The 22,268-nt window shown below is 40.5% G+C and overlaps 1 protein-coding gene and 1 long non-coding RNA gene across 10 annotated transcripts in view; one reads left to right on the forward strand and one right to left on the reverse strand.

Moving 5' to 3' along the window:
- The window catches only part of LOC102735790 (uncharacterized), a 52,644-nt gene that overhangs the window by 25,934 nt on the left and 4,442 nt on the right, over positions 1-22,268 (reverse strand). For 4 of the 8 annotated variants that reach the window (XR_014145681.1, XR_014145687.1, XR_014145685.1 and 1 more), the window contains 2 exons: positions 18,453-22,193; positions 10,060-16,148 (listed from right to left, as the gene is read on the reverse strand). This is a non-coding gene — a long non-coding RNA (uncharacterized LOC102735790). The remainder of the gene's footprint in view (positions 1-10,059; positions 16,149-18,452; positions 22,194-22,268) is intronic. The other 4 variants (XR_014145686.1, XR_014145688.1, XR_014145683.1 and 1 more) reach the window with 4 other exon arrangements.
- PCED1B (PC-esterase domain containing 1B) overlaps positions 22,122-22,268 on the forward strand; it is a 91,193-nt gene continuing 91,046 nt past the window's right edge. Inside the window, exon 1 of one of the 2 annotated variants that reach the window (XM_031034372.2) lies at positions 22,122-22,259. The gene's annotated coding sequence lies outside the window, so the exon portion shown is untranslated. The remainder of the gene's footprint in view (positions 22,260-22,268) is intronic. The other variant, XR_014145680.1, reaches the window with a different exon arrangement.

Below are 22,268 nucleotides of genomic sequence, written 5' to 3' on the forward strand. Positions count from 1 at the left end.
GGAGTCCGCACCTTACACCAAAGGCTCCAACACTCTCTTTAGAATCTCTAGGAGAAGAATTCAAATTGGATGAGTCCAGACCTTTACGTTCATGTTGGAGCATAAAATTGGCAGCCTGGATCCTAGTCTAGGTTCTGCTACTAACTCGCTGTGACCTTGATATGACATTGAGGCCATCAGAACTCACAGACTCCCAGGGTGTCTAGAGTAATAATGTTAATATAAATAGCTAACACTGATGGAGTACTTGCTGTGTACCAGGTCCTGTGCTCAGCATTTTTCATGCCTTGTTTCACTCAGTCCTCACAGCCCCTCTCAGAGATGGGTACTATCATTATCCCCAACTGAGGAAACTGAGCCTCACAGAGATTAATGTGTCCAAGGTCATACGGAAACACATTTTGGTGCAACCATGTTCACTCAACCCTAGATCAAATGCCCATCCCTCTTTCCCCACATCTGCGTGTTCATTAGCTCCTCACTGAAGAACATTAATTTACTTTGTCTCCTCTGTGTGACTACCTCCAGTCTACCCCAAATCACTGTGGAATATCTATTCATTGTTCTAGAACTACCGTTTTCTCATTGCATCTAGATTTGCTTTACTTAAACAAACTGATAACTATCTCCAAGATGTAGGCTATGCTTTATCATCTTTGCCTCTTTCCATAGTGGTGTGTGTTCATTGTTTTTGCAGGTCTTCCCCAGCACGCTGAGAGTACTTTGAATTCCGGGCTTGGCAATTAGAGACACTCAATATAGATACCAAGTTGGGGGTATAGACTTACTGAGTCCTCACAACATCTCTGTAAGTAGAAGTCTTCTTGCTTTTATGGCTAAAGGCTCAGAGAGGCTAAGTAATTGACTCAAATTGGCACAGGAAGTAAAAAGTGGAATCAGGTGTTGTATCCAGGCAACAGAATGTCCCCATTCCGTACTGGTATCACCGTCCATTCTGTTGTCCAAGCCAATCCAGAAACCCCTCTTAAATTAACCAAAGTAGGAGGCCACTAGGTTGAAATAGCTCGAATGCCCTGGCAGCCTATGTAAGCAAACCAAAATCTAAGCCCAGATTACAAAATGGAAACCTAAGTTTAGCCAGTCACAAGTGGCCAACTAGGCTTTAAGCTAGAGCCAATCAATGACATCCTTGCTTTGCGTCTACCTTTTCTCTAGAAGGTAAGTCTCTCCGGGAACTCCTGTTGGTGGGGTTCTCCTAACGGCTTCTGATTTGGCACAGCCCCCTAGAACTGATTTTTTGCTCAAATAAACTTAAAATTTTGAATACACCTCAGTTTATCTTTTAACACCAGGGAATCATTCTCTACAATACTTCCCCAATGGTGATTCCTTTTTTTTTTAATATGGAATGCTTCACTAATTTGCGTGTCATTCTTATACCCTCCTCCACTCCACTCACTGCTCGGTTCATCAGTCTGTCCCCACCCCTCGATCGCGTCCGTAATTCAGATTACTGCCTTCACATACCCAGATTCCCATGATAGCTAGAGGGGAAGATCTGGAACATTGGCTGACCCCCAACACAAAAACCTTAAAAATTGTGAATGACTTGTATAAACTACAAGCATTTCTTTTTTTAAAAAAAAAGATTTTATTTATTTATTTGACAGAGAGAGAGAGAGAAGAGCAGGGAGAGCAGCAGAGGGAGAGGGAGAAACAGGCTCTCCGCAGAGCAGAGAGCCTAGCGCGGTACTCGATCCTAGGACCCTGAGATCATGACCTGAGCCGAAGGCAGACGCTTAACGACTGAGCCACCCAGGCGTCCCCAGCATTTCTTATCATCTCTTTTAGAGACAAAGACACTTCCACACACTTTGTCCTGAATCGCCTAAATCATGGTTCCATGGGAAGTTAGCATTGTATTTTCACCCACTGACATTAATTTTGGTCTGAGGATCAGCACACTGCTCTAGTCCTGTAAATCATACAAGGCAACCAGATAGTCTCCAAGATTCTAATCTTGTTTGCTGATCGTATTTCACCGGTTTATTTCATTGTCTGCCATTTAGGAACTAATCGTGATAACTGCACTGATTTTCTTGAGGTGTCGTTGCTTTTAACCCATTTCGTTGCTCAGTTTCTCTGGAGCTGGGGCCTTGTGTTGTTCTTGCCCTCACTGAACTGAATTCCCCGTATCCCGCCTACCTGTCATTGAATAAATATCATGTGCTGTGATATTGAGGTGCTTCTGCTGTGCTTTGCCACCTGTAGGGGGGACACTTGGCCACACTGCCTTAAGACCTCCCTGCAGTACTTACTGCTTGCCCTTTGCAGCCAGCATCCTTCAGATAACTTTCTCCTATGTCCCTGAAACAGATCGGTTTCCGCACTGCCTGCCTCATCTCCGAGGTGGGTCTCCTTACAAGCATGAGAAAAAGTTCAGACCCATAAATGTCCCTTTGATATCTACTTATTGCAAACACAAGAGAAACTTCTTCAGAGCAAAAGGAGTCAGTCATTTTTGGCAGACTGCTCAGGCTGTTTCAACAATGAAGCTTCTCCAAATATTACGGTCTCCTGCTCTTCTGGGAACCATGGAACAAAGTACTCTAGTTAATATTCTCAGATGACCTGCCAAGAAGGAAGGTCACTCTGGTAGGAGTTCCATATGCTATTTAAAGAACAGATGTTCCTTCGATGGGAGAGCAGCAATATATGGCCAGGGTTTTAATGAGGCCGGGAAAGGTGAGATGTGGCAAAAGGAGATGTTGAATGAAATTGTTCTCTTCAAAAATAATGCTGGCCATTTATTCTGTTTTGTAATTCCATTTAAGCTTACTGGTTTCATCTGGAGTATTGTGAATTATTTACTAGCATTATATATTTAACTTGTTAAATGAAGAAATGTGTTCTCGTATGAGAGGAAAAGAAACCTGTTTGAGTCCTTTGGAATTAGCCTTTAAGAATATTTCTAAAAGTTGGAGCTGTCACGAGGGAGAAAATGAGGGTCATGAGAAGAGGAAATGATCTCTCTCCATATTCATTATGTTTACATTTCAATTCTGTCTCATAATTGATGGTTGTAAGACTATTCCTTTTCCTTCTACCTCCCTTTCTTCCTCCTGTGATTGTCTAAATTCATTTAGAGGCAGTCAATCCCAAAAAACTACATGGTGGTAGATAGAGGAGGGGGTTGGCATTATGCTCTAGAAGGTGTAGTTCCTCTAAGTAACGTGCTGCAGTGAGAGTCCGAAACAAGATTGCTCAGGTCAGGCCAGTCCAGTTCAGTGTCAGACACAGGGCAAGTCAGGAAGATCTAAGAAAATCTTACCTGAGTCTATCAGTTATCTGTTCCACTTTTTCTGTTCTCCACTTTCTCACCTTCCATTCGATTTTTTGTGTGTGTAGTTAAATATTTATTTTTCACTTTCTTATGTCCATGCAAATAGCATTCATAACTTAATATTGACTGCACAATGATTATTATTAAATTTTCTTACCATTTGCTTTTGTCTTGTAGGTAATAATTGCCTTTAAAAAAAAATTGCTTAGTTTTCTTTCTCTCCATAACAATTCTTCTCACACCTTCCAATATTCTATTAGACCAGTTTTTCACAAGATCTGTCAAACTAAGAAATGTATCAATTCTGATTCCAAATAAATAAATTCTTTCAGGGGTGCCTGGGTGGCTCAGTCAGTTAAGCGTCCAACTCCTGGTTTCGGCTCAGGGTTGTGAGATCAAGCACCATGGCAGACTCTGTGCTTGAGACTCTCTCCCTCCCTCTGCTTCTCCCCTCCCCAGCCCCTGCCACAGGCCTGCTCTCTCTCTCTCTCGCTAAAGTAAATAAATAAATATTTAAAAAATAAAATAAATTCTTTTAAATTTGTGAGGGCCATAGCATATAGTTCTTTTATGAAATTTGAAAATCGTGCTACTTTTGAAATAGAGTATTTGTAAGTGTCCTTTTTAAAAAATATGCAAACCATAAAAAATATAGGTAAACCATACCATCTTCAAGTGGGAGCACTTTACTGGACTCAGTAGAGCTCAGGGACTAAGTTTCTAGCATTAGAGTACCTGTCTTCAAATCCTGGCTCTGCCTGAAACAAGATGTACCTGAAACAAGATGCTCACCTATTTGTGCCTCAGTTTTCTCAACCATAAAATGGAGATAATAGTGGTTACCACAAGGACTGTTTGAAATTGAACTTAAATAATACATGTAAATCATTTTATAAAATCCCTGACACATGGTACATTATCAGCCAAAGTGAGATATTGTTTAACAGAATAACAAAGGAAGAAATAGTCAAAAAAATAAAAGACTTTATGTAAAGCTTATGTATGAAAAAATATGAACACATAATTAAATGGAAAAATAATAAACTGGGGACTACTGGGTGGCTCAGTCAGTTAAGCACCTGCCTTCAGCTCAGGTCATGATCCCAGAGTTCCAGGATCCAGCCCTGCGTCAGGCTCCCTGCTCAGCGGGGAGTCTACTTCTCCCTCTGTCCCTCACCCTGCTCGTGCTCTTAATCAAATAAATAAATAAAATCTTTAAAAAAAAAGAAAATAATAAACTGGGATAAAAACATTTATAGCAAGCATGACAGAGCAAAAAGTTAACATTTAATATATCATAAGTCTTAGATAAAAGAAAAAAAAACAAGAAATGTACATGAATTGGTGGTTTACTAAAGGAATAAAATTGGCTATATGGAAACATATCTGCCTTCACTTGAAATAGAAATTACATATTAAAATATAATAATATACAAAAAAATGAAAGAAGACACAAATTACTAATATCAGAAATGAAAGAAGGGGCATCACTATGGATACCATGGACTTTAAAAGAATAACAAAAGAAAATTATGAATAACTCTATGCCCCCAAATATAATATTCCAGGTGAAATAGACCATTTCTTTGAAAGATACAATCTACAAAAATTCATACCAAGGAGAAATAAACAATCTGAGTAGGCCTATGTCTATTAAAGAAATCAAATCGGTAGTTAATAATCTTTCAAAACAGAAAATACCAGGCCTGGATATGTCCACTGGTGAATTTTATTAGACATTTAAGGGAGAAATGATATCAATTCTCTACAACCTCTTCCAGAAATAGAAGCTGAGGAAATACCTCCTAACTCATTCTATGAGTTCATTGTCACCCTAATAGCAAAACCAGACAAAAAATATTAAAGAAAGGAAAACAACAGACTAATGTCTCTCATAAACATAGATGCAAAATTCCTCGACAGAATATTAGCAAATCAAATTTAACAATATATAAAAAAAAATTATACATCATGACAAGATGGGTCTTATTCCAGGTATGTGAGGCTGGTTCAATGTTTGAAAACCAATTAATGTAATTCATCACATCAACAGCTAGTAAAAAGAAATCATATAATTACATCAATAAATGTAGAAAAACATTTGAAAAAATCCAACACCAATTCATGATATAGAAAAACAAACCAAAAAAACCACCCTACCAAACTAGGAATAGAGGGAAACACTGAACTTCCTCAACTTGATAAAGAATATATACAAGACACACAAAAAGATGCTCAACATCATCACTCATCAGGGAAATGCAAATCAAAACTACAATGAGCTATCACCTCACACTTGTCAGAATCAAAACAAATCAAGAACACAAGAATCAGCCAGCATTGGCAAGGAGGTAGAGAAAAGGGAATCCTCATGCACGGGTGGTGGGAATGAAAACTGGTTCAGCCACTCAGGAAAACAGTATGGAGGTTCCTCAAAAAATTAAAAATAGAATTGCCAGATGATCCAATAATTCCACTATTGGATATTTACCCCAAGAATACAAAAGCACTAATTCAAAAAGATACATGCACCCCTATGTTTATTGAAGCATTATTTACAATAGCCAAATTATGGATGCAGCCCTAGTGTCCATTGATAGATGAATGGATAAGAAGATGGGATAACTATATATATATAATGGAGTATTGGCCATAAAAAAAGAAATGAAATCTTGTCATTTGCAACGACATGGATGGAGCTAGAGAGTATAATGCTAAGTGAAATAAGTCAGTCAGAGAAAAGACAAATACTGTATGATTTCACTCATATGTGGAATTTAAGAAACAAAACAAATGAACAAAGAAAAAAGAGACAAACCAAAAAACAGACTCTTAACTATAAAAGACAAACAGATGGTTACCAGAGGGAAGCTGGGAGGGAGGATGGGGAAAATAGGGGAAGGGGTTTAAGAGTACACTGACAATGATGAGCACTGAGTCATGTATAGAATTGTTGAAGTGCTACATTGTACATCTGAAACTAATATAATATTATATGTTAATTATACTGGAATTTAAATAAATAAATAAATAAATGACTCTCTACAAAATATCTGCACCTAACATCCTACTTAATGGAAATTAGATGCTTTCTCCCTAAGATTAGAAATAAGGCAAGGTTGTCCTCTCTCACCACTCCTTCTCAATATTGTACTGGAAGTCCTAAGTAATGCAGGAAGATTTTTTTATAAAGAAAATAAGGGTATACAGGCTGGGAAGGAAGAAATAAACTGTCTTTGCTTACCGATAACATGACTCTCTGTGTAGAAAATTCCAAAGAATCAACAACCACAACAGCAAAAAAATCCTGTGATTATAGCAAGTGATGATAGCAAGGTTGCAAGATACAAGTTAATATACTAAAGTAATTGCTTTCCTATAGCCAAGGAATGAACAGTTAGAGTTTGAAATTTAAAACACAACACCATTTATATTAGCACCGAAAAGAAAAGAAAATCCCAATTATAAATTTAGAAACTGATGTACAAGATCTATATGATGAAAACTACAAAACTCTGATGAAAGAAATCAAAGACCTAAAGAAACGGAGAAGTATTCCATGGATAAGAAGACTCAATATTGTCAAGATAGCACTTCTTTCCAATTTGATCAGCAGATTCAACTCTATCCTAATAAAAATCCCAGCAAGCTATTTTTTGACTATCAACAAATTGATTCTAAAGTTTATAAGGAGAGGAAAAACACCCAGAATAGCCAACTTAATATTTAAGAAAAAGAACAAATTTAGAGAACTGACACTATCTGATTTTAAATCTTTCTATAAAGCTGTAGTGATGCAGTATTGTTGAAAAAATAGACAAATAGATCGATGGCACAAAATAAAGAAGCCAGAAATAGACCCACATAAATATAGTCAACTCATCTTTGGCAGAGGAGGGGCAAAGGCAATTCAGTTAAGTAAGGATAGTATTTTCAATAAATGTTGCTGAAACAATGGTACATCCACATACAAAAAGAAAAAAAAAAAAAAGAATTGACACAGACCTTATGCCTTTCATAAAAATTAACTCAAAATGGATCATAGACCTAAATGCAAAATATGAAACTATAAAACTCTTAGAAGATAAAATAGGAGAAAATCTAGGTGACCTTGTGTTTGGCAACAAGTTTTTATTTATTTATTTTTTTTTTTTTTAAGATTTTATTTATTTATTTGACAGAGAGAGACACAGTGAGAGAGGGAATACAAGCAGGGGGAGTGGGAGAGGGAGAAGCAGGCTTCCCCGCTGAACAGGGAGCCCGATGCGGGGCTTGATCCCAGGACCCTGGGATCATGACCTGAGCCGAAGGCAGACGCTCAACGACTGAGCCACCCAGGTGCCCCTTGGCAACAAGTTTTTAGATTCAACATCAAAAGCATAATCCATGAAAGAAAATTCGTTAAGTGGGACTTCATTAAAATTAAAAGCTTCTGCTCTACAAAAGACACTGTTAAGAGAAGGAAAAAACAAACCACAGATTAGGAGAAAATATATTTTTTAAAGATTTTATTGATTGATTGATCAATTTGAGAGAGAGAGGAAGAGCATGTGTGCAGGAAGGGGCAGAGGGGGGAGGAGACAAGAGGGATAGAGATCTTAAACAGACTCCCTGTTGAGCATGGAACCCACCCTGGGGCTGGATCTCATGACCCTGAGATCATGACCTGAGCCCAAACCAACAGTCAGTGGCCCCTAGGAGAAAATATTTATAAAACACTTAAGTGATTAAGAACTTATATGCAAAATGTACAAAGAACCCTCAAAACTCAATAATAAGAAAACAACCTGATTTTTAAAGTGGGCAAAAGATCTGAGCCTTACCAAAGAAGATATAGATGGCAAATAAGCATACGAAAAGATGCTCAATGTCCTATGTCATTAGGGAATTGCAAACTAAAATGAAAACGACACATTTATTAGAATGGCCAAAATCCAAAACAATGATGACACCAAATACCGGTGAGGATGTGGAGCAATAAGAACTCTTCAGTGCTGGTGGGAATGCAAAATAGTACAGCCACTTCAGAAGACAGTTTGGCAGCTAATATTTCTACCAATCTCTATTTTGTTTTTGTTTTTGAACTTTAAATGCATATTGCTAAGTGAAAGAACCAGTAAGAAAAGGGTGCATACTGTATGATTCCAACTATATGACATTCTGGAAAGGGCAAACTATAGAGACAATAGAAAAATCAGCGGTTGCCAAGGTTTCTGGGGGAAGGCAGGATGAGTAGGTGAAGCACGCAGGATTTTTAGGGCAGTAAAACTATTCTGTATGATACTCTGATGGTGGATACATGATACGGTGATACATGATGATATGTGACACCAGGAAACATGGTGGATACAAATATACATTTGTCCAAACCCACAGAATGTACAACAGAGTGAACCTTAATGTAAACTAGGAACGTTAGTTAAAATGATATATCAGTATTGGTTCATCACTTGTAACAAATGTACCACACGAATGCAAAATTTAATAGGGGAACCTGGGAGTCGGGGGCAGGGGGGAGTATATATGGGAATTTTTACTTTCTACTCAATTTTTCTATAAACCTAAAACTGCGCTAAAAATAGTCTATTACTTTAATATATATTTTATATATCGTTGTATATAATGATATAGCATGTTTCACTTATGACATTTCAAAATTATTTTTATATTGCAATATCCACTGTTAGGATGAAATCTACTCTCCACTCAAATATATTATACATTTATACTTATACATCTGCATATATAATTTGTGTGTATCTACTTTATTTTTTTTAAGATTTTTTTTATTTATTTTGAGAGAGAGAGCACACGAGTGCATGAGTGGGGGCGGAGGGGCAGAGTGAGAGGGAGAGAGAAACAAGCAGACTCTGCACTGAACATGGAGCCCAACGCGGGGCTCGGTATCACAACCCGTGAGACCATGACCTAAGCCAAAACCAAGAGTTGGACACCTAACTGACCGAGCCACCCAGGCACTCCTGTGTGTATCTACTTTAAAATCTCTATTTGCTTCTCAGTGCCCTTTACAAAAAAAGCCATATTCACTCCTGTGATTGTAGAACCCTACTACAGTGCCTAGTCCGTAGCAGATACCCAATAAATATTTGCTAACTCAATGTTTGTTGAATGATTGTCGAATACTGAACGTAGATGACTAACTATGAATGCACTAAAATGTGCTATCATGTAGTTTGGACATATTTCTCCATCTTATTTATAAAGTTCTAATGACAGGCATTTCCAAACGCCTTGCTGGTATCAGGACACAAGGTGCCTTTAGCATTCTCCTGGTATGTCAGACCAATCACTCTGATCTCAGTTCAGCTTGTTAGAGTAGGTGGAAAAATCATAAGGACAGTTAAACAGTAAAGGATACACAAGGTGTGGATTAAAAGGCACAGTTACTCATTTAAATTCTATTTCCCCAGGTTCTTAAGAACAAAATAGAGAATTGCTGGAAGCTATTTGGAAGGCTTTTTAAAGTTCTCAATAGTGTGGTTATTAATACTGCCCTAACAGTATTATTATTGTTATTATTATTATTATTATTCCTTAACAAAGAAAACAAGTATTTTTCAGTTCATCTTTGAGTAAACCTGAGCTTCTATCTGAAAACAGGCCATTGAGCTCTGCCCGATTGTGAAGAAATATTAAAAGCCATTTGAATCAACTACAATATCAATCTATTGGTGTTGCAAATATCCAATTATCTATATTCATTGTAAGCACCACAAATAAAACAAAAACAATACCTAGGTGCTGCTTACGAGGAATTCAGGCTTTGAGAACCTGATTTCAATGAACTGCAAAGACAAAGAAATGAGAATTCATTAAAAACTCTGTACTTAACAGAAGGGTTAAAATTTGCCAGGATAGGGACTTGCTACTCACTCAATAGCACCATCTCAGCTTCCTTTCTTGGGTTTGTAAGACTCCGAAATTGTGTCCAAATTTGCCTATCAAGAAATGTCGCTACATTGCAGAAGCACGTGGGTTTCCAGGCAAGGCCAGGCTGGATGTTGCCTAGGAAACCATTACTGGTTTCTACTACAGCTAAAACAGAAAATGTCTGTTCCTGAGGCAAGAAAGGCATCAGAATTCTGTCTCGAGCCCTTCTATAGTTTCTGCAATCCTCCCTGCTTACCTGCCCTCTATCCACTGCTCCTATTTGACCTGATTCTGTGTGGTTCCTGATTCCCAGACATTCACTTGAATTTGACTCCCTCACTATCTAGACAGAAGTAAAAACCTAATGACTGCAAACTTGTTTGGTTTTACCTACATAGTACTTTTGTTTATTTATTTTGACCAATGTTTAAAAATCAGGATATATCTCACAAAAACCTTTACAGTTTTTCTTTTTGAAAAATTGGAATACCTGTCAATAACTGAAACCATATTCTCTCATGGGGCAATCTGCTAGAACAGAATGGCTAATGCCTACTTAAATGACACGTGTTCTCTAGTTTGCCGCAATCCCCACTATTCCCTATTATCTCCAACAGTGAGGCTGAGTATTAAGTTTTCATTTACCACTCTACTTTCATTTTTGTTTTTCTTTACAGTGGAGAGGTATTTCTCTCTTCCCATGTATTTACAAGAAGTGGCAAAATGAGATATGAGAGGTTTAAGAATTTCTAGAAAAAAAATACCTTCTTGGAGGAAACAAATACTATTTCTGTATGTTTAATATGGAAAATGAGTATACATACAAAGAACAGACCCTGCCCATTTACCCTCTTATATCTTATGTCTAATAGCTACAGCCATTGGAGTTTGTGACTTCTGCTCTAGTTCTCAGATATCTGGGTTTTCTTGGAGTGGATACTATGCTCTGGATTTATCCCCAGTCCTAGCTTGCTGCTTCATTTCCTTAATTCGCCCCTGCCTACAGACCAGGAGAGGCAATCATACCTCCAATAGTGAAGGCTCTGGGTGGTTCTACTTGCTCCTCCTCATTATCTACAAATAAGCTGATTTCCACAGATGGGCCATAACATTTCCTTCTCATTTAGCAATAAATGCTAGATAGTCCATGATTCTTCATATAAAAGAATCTGGGTATCCCAGCTCACTTATCTCCCTAATCATTTAATTTTCTTTGTAATTGTGGTTGTGTGTAGATTATGCTATAAACATCAACTAATTTCGCCAATGTTTTTTTGTTGTTGTTTTGGTTTTGTTTGTTTGTTTGCTTATGAAAAAGAAGGAAAGGGAAGGAAGGAGGGAGAAGAAAGGAAAAGGAACACAAATAGCACTCAACGAACTGGACTATTATCATTAGGGATGTTTAGACTGCATAACCCAGAATGACCTCTTCAAGGAGATGACATGTGAGCAAAGATGGGACAAAATGAAGGAATGAGCATGGGGTTATGGGGTCTCTACAGGGCAAGAGCCTGCCCCAAACAGAAGCACACGGGCGTGTTCTGGAAAGAGCAGATGGGCAGATGGCATCAGGCCTAGTGGGTCGTGTTCTACTTCCTCTCCCCTTGGTAATTCTCTCAGCCTCCTGGAGACAAGGCAAGAGTTCACTTCCGTTTTCTGCACTCTCCCTTAATGAACCTTAACCTAAAGGTGATGGACTGAGGGCTGAACGGGTTTAGGTCTTTGTCCCCCAAATGTAAAATAAATGATCAGGGTAGTCCAGGTTGGGTTCGAATAAGCACGCTGGATCGGGCGGGATGAGGCAGGGAGCTGGCAGCTGGGCCCCTCTGGTAGCACAGAGAAGAGTCAAAACTAGATGTAATGAGTGCGGTCAAGGAGGAAGCCCCGAGCCCCTTCCCCACGGAGGTGGGAGGGCGCGGGGCCATGCCCTCCAGCGGGCTGCTGCTGCAGCCTCCACCCAAGCCCGCTGACGGGAGTGCCGGTTCTCCCCCGATAGGATAACCATGACCCAGCACAGCAGCACGTCGCCAAGGGGAGCTCCCAGCTGCCTTTTTCTGCGCAGGTGCCAGTGCAGCATGCCCCCTGACCGCCCTTCCTTCCTCCTCCGGACCAAGTGATGAAAGGACAGGACAATAGGGAAATCCTCCTTGCATTAGCGGGCAAGTATGCGACCCTCATCAGACACATCCACGAAGTAAAGTATTCGCATCAGCCTCGTGAGCTGGGGCCTAGCCCCTGGCCATCAACCACATGCCGTGTATCCTTAAGACATCCACTGAGAACTCACTCAGACAACACGTTTTAGCATCTTTTCCCCCTTTGGGACTTTCCCATTTGAAGAAATAATAAGCTCGCTCTCCAGTTTTCTTTAACAAACTAAGCATGTGACAAGCAAGGTCTCAGATTTTTTCTTTGCCTATTTCCTCCTAAAATTTAAGTCTGCGGTTAGGTAAGCTCCGCACGACAGTTTCTCCTTCAGACCGTGGGCTAACGCAGCTCTCTGAATAATACCCCACATTTTCTTGTTTTTTCCTGAGGAGCATAAGCAATCAGAATTAAATTGTACATAAGCGAGGTATAAGAATTTTTCCCAGGGTCTTGCATCTGCACCTGCACCCAATGTCAAGGACTTCTGAACCTGCTGTCACCAAACAGACGCCTGAAACCAAAGCCGTGACACGTTAGGTGGTAAACTTGGTGCTGAGCCCTCGGGGCCAGCCTCCGTACCCCTACAGGTCATAATTAAATGGTCTGCTCGCCTTTGCCACAATATTCTAATTCTGTATGTCACCATTCCCTCCGTGGAACCCTGTAGGCATGCAGCCGCCGACCAGGAGGTGTGAAGTGCCCAACTGGGGGCAGGGCAGAGAGCACAGGGGTAGGCTGAGGCAGGCTGGAACTCCAAGTTCCTACTTCGTAGCTAACCAGCCTGGGCGGACACCCTGCAGGGCTGGTTTAAAAAGTAACAACTAGTGGACGTGCATGTCTGGAATGTAAAGGGGACGCCCAGTAAATGGCTGGAGTAATTATTGTTGCTGATTCTGTAAAATGAGTTAATATAAATTATTAACATTCTGAGCACTCAGTTGATGATATACACAGTATGTGTTCAGAATGGTATACTCAGTATGTATTTGTGATTGATTATCGTGATCTAAGGGAACCCAGATGCCTTGTCAATTTGGGATCTTCAGACCTCACCGAGGGAATGCTCTGTAGGTATCTGACTACAATCCCTGATTAGGAAAGGCAAGCGTCTGAGTATTGTCAGAAAAATCCTGGCATGACTTAGTGGGTTGAATTCAGCCTCTGAAAGGGAAATGAAATGATAAGATATGCATCTTAGAAAGAGCAAAGACTGTAGGTTGGAGAATGGGGCAGAGGAAGAAAAGAACACATGTGGGAAGATATATTAGGAAGCCACAGCCAGATTTCAGATTTGAGCTAAGTAGCTGCTATAGGGAGAGAAGAGCACTGATCACAGTGGTCTAGAAAGGAGAATCTACCCTAGTCCTGGTGGAGGAAGGCAAGGAAGGAATCCCAGATGATCTTGCAATTTCTATCATGGAGCAATTAGGTAAATACTGACTTCACTTACTGAGAGGACGAACAAGCTTGGGGAATAATTAGTTTAGAATTTACTTTAAATTGGATCCTTACATCGTCACAGAGTTTATTCAACCGGGAACAAAGAGACATTTCTTTCTTCTTAGCTATTTTTGTCATGCATTTTAAAACTGCCCCATGATTTAACTAGCATGCATCACCAAGAATAAATGCATATATAGAAAATAAACAGTCTTTTGTTCTCATACAAATATATAAGGTGGCTGAGTCCACAGTTAAGCAACACCTAGAAATCATGACTAAGAAAATAGGATATTGACATAGGACTCAAAGATTTATAGTCAGGGGTCAGAGAAATTGGTAAACATCCCATTCAGAGAAGTGAGAGTAATTTACAGTTCTCCATATTTTTGAGATTTATTTTTTTATTTTAGAGAGAGAGGGAGAGAGCATGAGCGGTGGAGGGGCAGAGGGAGAGGGAGAGGAAAAATCCTTGAGTAGGCTCCGTGCTGAGCCGGAGCCGGACACGGGGCTTGATCCCAGGACCCTGAGGTCATGACCTGAGCCAAAATCAAGAGTTGGTTGCTTAACCAACTGAGGCACCCAGGCACCCCTTTATTCTCCATTTTCATTTGTTTGAATATATTTCAGAGATTCAACAATAAAATATTAAGAAAAAGAATGTCCTAAAGGAGGAAGAGAGGAAGGTAACAAGACATCAGCAATGACATTGGTTTTGTAAATGGTAATTTGGAAAAATATTTAAAAGTCTGCTATTTTATTGGTATAATAGTGATACACAATTGATACATAAAACAAATAATACAATTTGGGTCAATCATTATAATTATAAAGCAAAAACACTCATTTGTAAAGAGTCTGACCAGAAGCCACTTTTTGCAGTGCTATTTTCAGTCATTTTCATATTTTTAGTAAAATTTTTATTTTTTTTAAAGATTTTATTTATTTATTTGACAGAGACACAGTGGAAGAGGGAACACAAGCAGAGGGAGTGGGAGAGGGAGAAGCAGGCTTCCCGCAGAGCAGGGAGCCCGATGTGGGGCTCGATCCCAGGACACTGGGATCATGACCTGAGCCGAAGGCAGCCGCTTAACGACTAAGGCACCCAGGCTCCCCACGATCTGACAATTTTAAATAGTTTTTAAATAGTTTTTCTCTATAAAAGTTCACAAATTCTCTATTATTTAGAGGTAAGGGACATTGCTAAACCATTCAAGGCCCAATTCTCCTAGGATATTAAATTATTCTTTATGAAAAAGGTTGTAAACCTTTTTTTTGCCACCCCCCCCCCCGAAATTTATGAACTGTGTCTCTGGGACTATGAGCCTGAGACTCAGGAGGCCTGGTCCTTAGTCCAAGCTCAGTGGCTAGGCTGGCTGGGATTTGGGCAGTTGCTAGAACTCCCAGAGCCTCAACTTGGCCTAAGACCCTTTCCTCTTCCCCACTTGTCAAGTCTGTTCCTGCAGGGATAGGGACACACCAGTCCACAGAGCTGTGCCATCAAATGGGGTACCTGTCAGTGTTTATATTCTATTCAGTGATAGTCATCTAAAGCCTATTTTTATGTTACTGAAGCATGGATATATGTATACTAATTTCTAGAATAAATTGAACATTTACCACATGCCAACCACTCTGCTTAGCACTTTGCATATTCAATCTCCCCTGAGGGATTTGGGCCAGAGAAGTTAAGTAACTTTCCCAAAATCACACAGCTCACACGTTTCAGACTTGAACTCAACTTTTCTGCCTACAACGGCCATGCTCTGAACCACTAAGCTGTATTGGAGCAGAACAGAGAACTTGCATAAAACATACGAATTCTAAGAAAGTCTGTAGAAAATTTTAAGAAGTCCTGACAGAATGGGGTTTTCTATAAATTCCTCTCTTATAATTTGGCTCTTCTCAACCTATAACTTCCCAAACTCTAACTCCAGCCTTGCTCCTCAACAACACAGAAGTGTGCATATACTGACTCAGTGCAGAGCTTAATTCTTAAAAAGCCACTAAATTGAACTCATGACAAGTTTTAATCCAGTCTCAAAATTCTCAGTATACTATCAGAGAAGACTTTGTGCCTCAGTAGAAACAAATTATTCATATGTGCTTGAAAGTGCTAAATGCAAGTGCTTTGAAGAGAAATGATCCATCAAGGATACACAGACTGTTTTAAGCCACAAAAAGAATACACATACTGTTCTGTGACTTGCCAAATTTGATCCTTTTTTAAGGTAGCCACTCATAGATTTGAACATAAACACACAGCAGTTTGCTGAAATAAGTATATTCTAAGTACATATTTCGTAGGTTGATTTCTGGCCTGCTTGCACTCCGTTCCAAGATGATAAGAAAAATAACAGGGTTCCTGGAAATAGAAAATGTGAATTAAATGATATCAGCTCATATAAAGATCAGCTTAAACTAATCTGTGGCTGGAACTATTAAAAGAGTTGTTAATATTAAAGGAACATCATTTTTATCCCGATACTCATATTTTTTGATGTCTAAAATATTTGGCTTTTATGGGTTTGCTTTTAAATAAAGCACAGTTTAAAATACATTATAAATTTGTAATGGCATATTAACATACATTAATGGACACCGAAAGGCAAAACCTCAGTCCTGACTGAGTCCTGATTCTGCTACCGGCATCCCATGGGGTTAAAACAGACCAGAGAAAACCAATCCGTGGTGAACACTCTCAATTCAAACAGGGGCTCCCAGCCTGCAGTGGGCCTCCATGCTGCTCAGTAATTATAGCCCCCTTCATCTCCCAGATGATGATTTCATACCTTCTCCTTGATCCTCAAACCTCTAATAGCACCTGCCTCAGGTTCACTCTCAGCGGGTGACCTTGACTTCACTGCCTATTTCTCTGAGAACATAGCAGTTGGGAAGAGCTCTGCAAGCTGGTGCCTCCACACCTACCCATACAGCAGCCTCATGCCCCTGTACCCAGCCTTTTCCCATGTATGCTCCTAGCCAAGGCCAACCCCTCTACTTGGGCACTAGATCCCAACCAATCACCAGCATTGCTCCTGCATCACCTGTTTTCCCTATTTACTGACTTACTCCTATGAGCATACAAATATACTATTTTTGTTCCCCTCTTAAAAGAAAATAAAATTCTCTTAACCTTCCTTCCCCCTTGTGGAGGAAGAAAAATTTTCCTCTGCCCGTCAAGATTCTTCTGGGTGGTGTAAGAAATTAACATGAAACAAATTAACAGGGCAAAAAAAAAAAAAATTAATTCATATGCACAGAGGTCTCATAGATACGGGACCTAAGAACTGACCAAGGCAGGCAGCTTTTATACTTTCTAGACAAAGGAATGTAAGTTTATGAGGAATTGACAGGACAAAGAAAACTTATGTTTGGGACTGTCAATTAGCAAGGAATATAAAGAGAATTTGGGCTGGGGTGGTAAATCAGCAAAAGTAACAACGTTTGCTTATGTAAGCTTCTTCAGCCCTGATTCCCTGTCTCTGATGATAAGGATGTGTCTCTTCCTCCCAGTGTCGGGAGGGTACCTTTCACATGGGAGATTTATGACCTGCTTTCTAGAGACCTAGGATGGTCAGACTGTTTTTGTTATACTGGCTGTTTCTTAAATAACGTTAATTAAAAATAATCATTATGCCATTGCCACATATTTTGGGGCATCCTGCCCTGGGCTCCCACGCTTTCCAGCGGACTTCTCATTCTCTACTTCCCTTTGTTTATAGTAAAACTCCTCCAGGATGGTATTGTCCCTGATTCTCCTCTTTGTCTTTCTTAACCACTCTAAGCAGGCTTTGTCCCTACCACTCAGTCAAGGTTATCAATGTCCTGCTCAGCCAATGGTCAAATATCCCACTTGACTTATCAACTATCTCTGACACAGACTATGTCTTTTGAGTCCTCCCTTGAAACACTCTTTCCCCTCGGCTTCCAGGATCTCCCACTCTCCTTGTTTTCTTCCTGCTTCATTGACTCTTCCTCCTCAGTCTCCCCTATGAGTTCTTCCACTAGCGTAGGTTTTAATTCTCAAACCTCTTTTCCTCCCTAGCTTCACCCTCTCCACCGGTGACAGCATCCAAGCCAAACTGATATCTCCGGCCTGGCCCTCTCCCCCTCTCCCCCTAACTCCAGACCCGTATATCCAAATCCCCGTTCAACATCTCAATTTAGATGTGTATAAGGAATCTCAAATGTAACAAGCCCCAAATCAAACTCTTGTCTTCCACCCCCTAAACTTGTTTCTGCTAAATTTTCTCCATCTGAGTAAATGGCAACTTCATCCTTCCTGTTGTTCGGGCCCCAAACTACAGAGCTAGGCTTGCCTTCCTTCCTTTTTCTCATACCCTATCTTCTCTCCACAGGCAAATTCTATCACCTCTACCTTCAAAATGGATCTGGAGGCTGACCACTTCTCATTCCTCAGCTATGTCACTCTGGTTCAAGCCTCAACCCTTGTGTTATTCAATAACCTCTGAAGTAGTCTCCTTGCTTCTCCTGCTCCACAGAGTCTATTAGTAAGATGGTGGGAATTTTCTGCCCAAACCCCTCACAATGGCTCCTAGAGTAAAAGCCCAAGTCCTTTCAATGGTCCACGACCTACTTCTCTTTCTTCTCTGACTCCATCTCCTGTGTCTGCCTCTCTTGTTCACTCCAAGCTAGTCACACTCACCTCTTTATTGTTCTCTCTGCTTGGACCTTCCTTCCCCCAGATTTCTATATGGTGTTTCCATCACCTCCCTCTGGACTTTGCTCAAATGTCATCTTCTCTGGGAGACCTTCTCCAGACCACTGTTGGTCCCTTCTAGGTTCTCAGCCAGGTCTCTGTAACAAAAGACAGATTGACAAGAGAAAAGCATACAAATTAGCCTTCAAGAAGAGGGGCACTTGGGTGGTTCAGTCAGTTAAGCATCCGATTCTTGATTTCAGCTCAGGTCATGATCTCAGGGTTGTGAAATCAAGGCCCACATAGGGCTCCACACTCAGCAGGGAGTTGCTTGAGATTCTCTCTCCCTCTCCCTGTCCCCCACCCCTTGCTTGCTTGCTCTCTTTCTCTCTCAAATAAATAAATAAATCTTAAAAAAAAAAAAATGTTCAATGAAGACACAAAGCAGGGTTAAGCCTGAGTGTTTTTCACTCTGGGTTTGATGAAGACTGGTAGGACAGAGGATACCAGCTAAGGGTGATAAACTGGGGGAACTTACCAAAACCTGTTTGTTTAGATTCCTCTCTGAGTCCTGGTGTCTTTGGAGATAAGGATGCTACTTTCTTCCTGGTAAGGGGAGAGCACCTCTCTCAAGAGGGCCTTGTGACCTGCTTCACGGGAGGCCCCAGAGTCATTCCAGCACGAGCCGTTTCTCGAGTCCCCTTGTCTTAAAATATTCAGCATGCTGAGGTGCCATATTCTGGGGTAGTGGGTCTCAAACCCTGTCACTACCCCATTTAAAATTCCAACCCACAGCCCCTGCATCCTCCTCATCCAACAATCATGTTCCTCTTCTACCTAACATATTATTTTACTTATTTATTTATTTATTTATTTTAGTTGTCTGATTCCCCCAACCAAATGTCAACTCCATAGGGGCAAGGTTTTTTTTTTTTTTTAATGCCACAATTATTTATTGAATGAATGAAAGAGCTAGTGGATGGGCCACGGTTAATGATGTTGACGTATTTTATTATACACTACTACATACCTGGTGCTCTGGGTCGATGTTCTCATTTAACCCTTGCATCTATGTAGCGACTGTTATTGTCATTATTTTGCAGATGAGAAAATCAAGCCACAAGGAGTTCAGTGACTACCAACATCATGCAGCCATAAATGACAAAGTTCATTATCAAACCCAAGTCTGTGTGGCCCCAAAGCTACTTTATTCACAGCATCATAGCTCTGGCTTCAATTCACACCATCAGTAGACATGCAGTCACCATATCTCAAATCCACATCAAGGTTTAAGTGGTCCCCAGACAGGGTACGAGGGCCCGGGTCAGTTCTAAATGCCACACCATAGGGATGAGCTTCACCTAACTCCTTTTACAGGCTGTCACAAGCCATGAGTTTTCTGTACCATTTCAAACATCTGAACATTCGGAACAATCTGGATGATCCGTTTACCAAAGACTTTCTGCAGGTTAACATCTGTTCTAAGTGGTGTTCGTATTCTTCTTTCCACACATCTGCCTTAAATAAAAAGGAAAGTGGACTCTTCAAGAAGAAAGGAAGAGAGAACAAAATATTTCAGAGAGCTATAGGTTATCTGTATAGAATATTTCTGATAGAATAGACAAGAAGCCCATGACCGCATCACTTCTGGCAGGACAAATGAAGGATTAGGAAACAAGAAAGGGAGAGGGACTTCTCACTCATACCACCTGTACCTTTGGAAGTTCCCTGCCATATGGATTAAGTACCTTCCGAAACTAAGCAAGATAACAATAGCGGTGCACCCTGTCTGGCCTCCCACTGAGAGGGCAAGGGGACACACCGCAGTCCTAAGTGCCCTGAGCACTCCGTCACGGTGACAGTCATTCAGGCTTGCTCCAGGCCTCAGTTCCACCATCTGCAATGGGAAGACAATGATTAAAACTTGCCTGACTTTATAAGCGGGGTCTGTTGCAAGATTCTAAGTGTAAAACCTTCTACACGCATCAGTGTTCATTATCATTTAGGGGAAGTTTGGTGGGTAAGAAAGCAAGCCAGCTCACTGAGCAATGGAATACAAAATGGGGCCAAAAGACAGCAATACTGTCTCCATATAGCGTAATAAGTTCTTAGAAGTAGAAAATCAGTAGAAAAATCTGCTGTTTGGTCTCAAACAATTTTATTTTAAATTCAAAGAGGATAAGCAAGATTATCATCTGCATCATTCCTGCTCCTCTGTTCTCTGGTCTTAGAATTATGCCAGTTCTGGTCATGCTTCCCTAGACCTCACAAGGCCTTTCACCCTCACAATGCACAGATGAGCTGGAACCTGGAGAGAGTTGAAACTCATTTCTAGAATCAAATAATGGCCAATTTTCAGCTATGTAATACACTACTCTGAATTGTAAAATGCCAAAACTATCCATTGGGTTCTAGATGCAGCCTTGCCTTGAGACACGCAACAAGTATATGAAAAATCATGGAAAAAAATGCACAATAACTTATTTATAAATAGAGATAAGAGATAAGGAAATAAAAACAATGTGTAATGGGTGGAATTCATGAGCCACACACTGAGTATTCAATGAAGTACCGTGAAATGACATTTCTCAAGAAAAGGCAGCTGGGTTGCTTTATAGGCCAATTTACCTAAACAGCACAGTATTAAAAAAACAAACAAAAACTAAGTGCAGAGGGAGTGTATTTCTGGACTGTTTTGGAGCCTATTACTCTTGTTATTTTAGACCATTAAGTGGGATGAGGAACCCATTTTAGAGTTAATTTAGACCATTAAATGGGATGGGGAAATACTCGGTCCTAAAGTATTTAAAACACCATAGAAGGTCCACAGTTTGGGGAAGAACATTTTTAGAGCTTCATTTCCTCATTTTTCCTTTTTTCTGATTCTTTTCCTCCTTCTCTTTCATCTTGGTATTTGTAGGGAAGAGGGTATTCCTCGGCCTCCAAATCATGTCCTTCCAAACCCAGGAAAACAAAGCAGGGCGCTTATCTAACCCACCGGAAGACCCCGCCCCCATACCCTCCAGTTCCCTGCGGGGTTCCCAGGTTTCCCGTGGAACAGCAGAGGAGGATCAGCAGGTCTCGTGGGTGTGCCACTTTCTGAGCTTACTGGGGCCTGTAGTCCTCTGTGGCCATGGACTGGGCTGCTCCTCTACCCACAGGGCCATGGGAAGGTCAAGGGAAAGGATCTGAAAGCCTAATGTAAACTAAAGCAGCACAGGATTACTACTATGAAAAATTAATTAGAAAAGGGAGCAATCTTCTCATTTTCTTATTTCTTTTTTCTCACTTCCCCTTTCTCTGCCCTCCCCGCCAATCTTTCTCTCCCCCACTCTGCTTTCTCAGCGGGGAACACACACAAGGTAGTAAGAGCTGAGGGTCTGAATTGTTAAAACAGAACAAAGTTTAAGAGTCAATATAAGCTACACCCAAATTACTGAGAAATGTGAAATGAAAACGAGCTCAGCCCCAGATTCCAGGAAAAAGCTACATTTTTGGATTTACTTGCCACTTTGTGTTTTCACATGGGCCGGAGTCTTCAAGCTTTGGTCATTAGTCTTCCGCTTCCTAATGCAAAGAAGTAAATGCTGACTCGTGTCATTTGCCTCAGATACCACCGGAAATGGCATCTTCTCCCCAGCCGCTGGCTCACGAACCCAGCAGCACCCAGACGTGAACTTATCTGCCTAGCAGCCGGGGCTCTGGGCTCTCCAACCTGGCCCTCTGATCGACAGCCGACAAAGGAATCTGTCGAGGGAAGAGATCTAGAGTCAACGGAGAGGTACACTTTTTAATCACCAGTTACTTTGATGAGTAAGTACT

Source organism: Leptonychotes weddellii, chromosome 5, assembly GCF_054177405.1.
Source record: "Leptonychotes weddellii isolate Sample4059 chromosome 5, ASM5417740v2, whole genome shotgun sequence".
Classification (NCBI taxonomy): domain Eukaryota; kingdom Metazoa; phylum Chordata; class Mammalia; order Carnivora; family Phocidae; genus Leptonychotes; species Leptonychotes weddellii.